Here is a 5,154-nt window from a genome sequence, read left to right as displayed (position 1 = left end):
CTGACTCCACAGCACTCTAGCCAGGGCAACAGAGCAAGACTCTGTCTCAAAACAAAAACAAAAACAAAAAAATGTTGAATGAGGTGATGAATATCCGAATTACTCTGATTTGATCATGATACATTGTATAAACCTAATGAAATATCATTCTTTATCCCATAAATATTCAAAATTATTATATGTCAACTAAAAAGAAAAAAGTGTAAAAGTCATGTTGAAACTATATAGTGTTGCATAATATATATGGTATATATATAAATTTATGACCACCATTTCACTAACAAAATAAGAAATAAAAAATAACTAAGACATAGCTGAATAAGCTTATTTCACTTGCCAGAAATGTATTCCTGTCAATCTGGAGAATTAAATATTGTCACTGGAACCTAAAATGATGTTTTCCATTATAAAATATCATATGCCACATTTTTGATACATGTATTTAGTCTGGAAACCAATAAGGGTAGAATTTTTGTTGCTACTGTACAAGACACCATCTGACTTCTTTTAAAAGCAGCTTTTCTTTTGCTATGTCGTTATATTCCTATATAACAGAAATGACTTATATTTCACATGCAGAAAAGAAATTTGAAACTATCTTTAAGCTGAGTTCTCACAATAATATAATGGATCAATCTCTTAATAACAGAAAACTGTTAAGGATATCATAGGGTAGTGAAGCATAAAAGGGAAGATAATTTCTATTCAGCTTGTGCTCAGAGTGTAAAATATATTGCCAAAAAAGCTACAACAAATATTCTATTAAATCAATTGTTCTTACTAAGAGTTAAGAATTGAACATCTGGTGATATTATTAATGTCACTGCCCTGTAGCTATTTAGTACATTTTAATTTTCCACTAATGTTCTTTTCTCTCCAAACCTAATCTATGATTAAGGCTCAAACGATGGTCTGAACAATTCCCTCAAACAAACAAATTAAATTTCAGACTTACGTAGTCGATGTAATAAAATTTACCCAGTATATGAATATCCATATAATTTATTACCAACCCCAAAATTTGGGCAGTTTGTCTCTTCTTCCGTATTTTCACAGTATCTCAATGTTGTCAGGCTGCTGATTCCTTCATATTTCTAATATTTATGGAGAATATGCCCTTAGGGGAATGAAATTTAAAAGATTAAGCATTGCATCTCTGAAAATCCATTATATGTTGTGTATATAGCAACATACAACTCTCACAGATAACAACATAGTGAAACTAGGCACTTTAATCTCAATAAACAGTATTTTTTCATGTGGGTTATTATGCCACCTGATTTAACTTAGGTTTTTATTGCTTGATGGAGAATGTAATCAGTCGAACAAAGCACACCTATCTATTCTACTCAGCTTGTAGAACATTGCTTATCTCATATTTTAAAGAAGTTTTCTTTTTTCTTTAAACAGGTTAAATGAGAGCTTCTTATTGCATTCCTTAAAGAATGTATAAATACATTAGCAAAAAATATCACAAATCAGTTAGAGATTACAGACTGTCAGATAAAATATCTATCACATTTATGAAATACATTATTGTATTTTGTATTGTATTTTGGATCCAAAAATTATTTTCAGGTTTCAACTTTTTTAAGATTTTTTTTTTTTTGGCAATGAATCACAGAATTGGAGCTCTAAAACGAACATAACAATATTAGAGTGTTTCTCTGCTTCAGGAAGTATTTGGTGCCAATTAAAACAATGCATTAAGTTCACTTAATCACCATAAATTAGCAAATGTTAAACTATTAAACCCTAAAAAAGGTTTAAACATTAACATACATTACACTTTAAAACTATCTGAAATATAATCTGGGTTTGAATGTTTCCTATAAAATTTTATACCTATTTTGTAAAGATTGCCTCTTCTTGTTTAATAGGAAATACACTTAATAAAAATATAAGCTATGAAATCATCACTGTAACACTACATTTTTATTCCTTTTTGTTTAGATTACTATGTTAGGTGATTTCTGTCCCCTGGCAGTTTGAGCCTTAAAATTATTAGGTCATTAAGTATGAAATGTCCAATTTCCTTCATTACTAAGTTTGACAGTTGATATCTCTGACATTTCACTTGGACACTCCTTCCCCTCCCCCATGGTGAAGGTACATCGTCATTCTCTCAAATGCATGTTGTGACTTGTGATTATTCTTCACATTTTTTTGAGAGCACTTTTTGTGAAACCATGGATAGGTCAAAAATTTGTGTTATTTTTGAATATGAGTTCCATCATGGAACCAAAGCAGTGCAGACAGCTGGAAATACTAACAAAGCGTTTGGGAAGGATGTGGCCAATGAATGCACAGTATGTTGACAGTTTGAGAAGTTCCATTCTGGTGATTTTAATTTTGAAATTGAGCCATGTCGGTGACCTGAGACCAAGGCAGATAATGGTGAGCTGAAAGATGCAGTGGAAGCGAATCCATCTAAACCTATACGTGAATTAGCAGCAAGTTTTAACATTACTATTCCAACAATATTGTAACATTTGAAACAAATTGGCCAGGTAAAGAAGCTGGACAGATGGGTACCATATGAATTAAATGAGCATCAGAAGAGAAATTGTCTCAAAGCTCTCAAAGCCTGTTTTTCTTTGTTGTCAGGACATAGAGTGGAACCATTTCTACACTGTAATTGCTACATGTGATGAAAAATAGATTCTTTTTGACAGTTGCAACCATTCAGCACAATTGTTGGATAAAGATGAAGTGCTAAAACACAGTCCAAAACCAAATATTTATCAAAAAAAAAAAAAAAGCTAATGGTGTCTATTTGATGGTCCAGTGAAGGTATTATCCACTACAGTTTTATGACACCTGGTCAATCAATTACAGCAGATGTCTACTGCAACCAATTGGACAAAATGATGAGGATGCTTGCTATTAAGCAGCCGAGAGTGGTCAATAGAGACAGGCTAACCCCCTTGCAAGACCACATGTCGCAAAAAACAATTCTATTCAAACTACAGAGGCTAGACTTGGAAACTCTCTGTCACCCTTCATATTCACCAGACCTTGCACCAACTGCCTACCACTTCTTTCAGGCTTTGTACCACTTCTTGAAAAAAAAACTATTCAATTCTCAACAAGCTGTGGAAAATACCTTTTGTGATTTCATCGCCACTTGTTTTCCAGGTTTCTTCACTGCTGCCATAAACAAGCTACCTTTAAGATGGCAAAATTGTGGTTGATGAAACCAATTGTACTGCTTCTTGTTTGAGATATAATAAACTACATTTTTGATTCAAAATTGGACATTTCATATTCAATGCCCTAATAACTAGATGAATAGAAACGTGGAAAACAGGCTTTTCCCCCATGGGTCCATTATTGCTTCATTACTTGGACTAATATTTTTCACATACATGGAGATTTGTCTATTAACATTATTTATAGAAATTACCTTTAAAATAGGTGCACCTGTTTTTATCTATCAGGCCTTGTAGACACAGTAAGTACTTGCTCCATACAATTTTAAGAGTTTAAAAAATATTGAGAAGCAAGGGAGTACTAATCTGCTGCAAAAAACAATGGCCGCCGCCCGTGCCCCACGCGCTCCTCTGCTCCGCGCCGCGACCGTCGACATGCTGCGCTGCGGCCTGGCCTGCGAGCGAGGCAGGTGGATCCTGCCCCTGCTGCTGCTCAGCGCCATCGCCTTCGACATCATCGCGCTGGCCGGCCGCGGCTGGCTGCAGTCGAGCGACCACCGCCAGACGTCCTCGCTGTGGTGGAAATGCTCCAGCGAGGGCGGCGGCAGCGGGTCCGAGGAGGAGGGCTGCCAGAGCCTCATTGACTTCGCGTGGGGAAGAGCAGCCGCCGCCATGCTCTTCTGTGGCTTCATCATCGTGGTGATCTGCTTCATCCTCTCCTTCTTTGCCCTCTGCGGACCCCAGATGCTTGTCTTCCTGAGAGTGATTGGAGGCCTCCTGGCCCTGGCTGCTGTGTTCCAGATCATCTCCCTGGTCATTTACCCCGTGAAGTACACCCAGACCTTCAACCTTCATGCCGAGCCTTCTGTCACGTTCATCTATAACTGGGCCTACGGCTTCGGGTGGGCGGCCACGATTATCCTGATCGGTTGTTCCTTCTTCTTTTGCTGCCTCCCCAACTACGAAGACGACCTCCTGGGCAACGCCAAGCCCAGGTACATCTACACATCCGCCTAACGTGGGAACGAGAGCGGAAGGAAAGCGCTGCTGCCGGGATGGATTCTGGAGGAAGAAACTGTTTCCCCAGGCTACTTTGTACCTATGTTTTGGCAGTGTTCATATTATTAAACTAGTCAAAAATGCTAAAATAATTGAGAAAATATGTCTAATTATTGTTACAGTTTCATATTCATCTTTTATATATGCTTTGTGGAGTTAAACAAGACATTTCTTTTCACTGATATCCTGTACTATGTCAATATTTCTGTGTATCTATCCAGAACATTTATATTGCATTTCTAAGAGATTGTGAACTGAGACTTACCATTTGATAAGGTAAAATTGGGAAGGCTTCCAAGATTTAATAATCTGATCAAGTTTTTGTTACTTGCACATAGAATGGACTGGCTCCATTAGGGCTAAGGAGAAGAGGGATATAATTGGTAAAAATTGTCAGTGACCAAACATTCTAAAAGGACTGCAAAAAATTTTTTTTTCAAGCCTTCAGCTATTTAAAGAAGCAAAATAGTTTCCTAAATGCATATCATTTACGAGAATTTCTAATTAGCATCCTCAATAAGTTTTTGCTAAGCTTCATGTTGATATGTCATCTAGGAAAGTATTGTTTCACAGCCAAACCTGTTGCAGTAGTAAGGCCAGTAGTAAGTAGTGAAATGTTAAGATGAAATTTTCTCTTTTAAAGTTCTTTGTAGGCTTAAGGTGTGGGAAAATGGTATATTAATAAATCTGTACTGTTTTGTGTCTATATGTTCAGAACCAGAGCTGACTGGATTTCAAGATGGATGCGGTCTAATTTATCATGACTGATAGATCTGATTAGGTTATATAGTAAAGCATTAGGAGAGCCATTCCTGTCACTAAAGTGCCATTAAACAGCCTAAGGAGAAGAAATGGCTTAGTTTTTTTAAAAATATCGGGTTTAACTGGGTTCTAATCACATAGACACAGCTTCTGATAGATTGCATCTATAAGCAGAAACCTG

General features: G+C 36.6%; 1 pseudogene across 1 annotated transcript; it reads left to right on the top strand.

Annotated features, from left to right (window-relative positions):
- Positions 1–3,542: 3,542 nt before the first annotated feature.
- On the top strand, positions 3,543–4,303 carry LOC105813699 (annotated as a pseudogene). Its single transcript, XR_001137667.1, has one exon. The product of XR_001137667.1 is annotated as a p53 apoptosis effector related to PMP-22 pseudogene (transcript).
- Positions 4,304–5,154: the final 851 nt, after the last annotated feature.

The sequence above is a fragment of the Propithecus coquereli genome, unplaced genomic scaffold (assembly GCF_000956105.1).
Source record: "Propithecus coquereli isolate 6110/MARCELLA unplaced genomic scaffold, Pcoq_1.0 Scaffold287, whole genome shotgun sequence".
NCBI lineage: Eukaryota > Metazoa > Chordata > Mammalia > Primates > Indriidae > Propithecus > Propithecus coquereli.
This window is presented reverse-complemented; position numbering and strand designations above follow the sequence as displayed.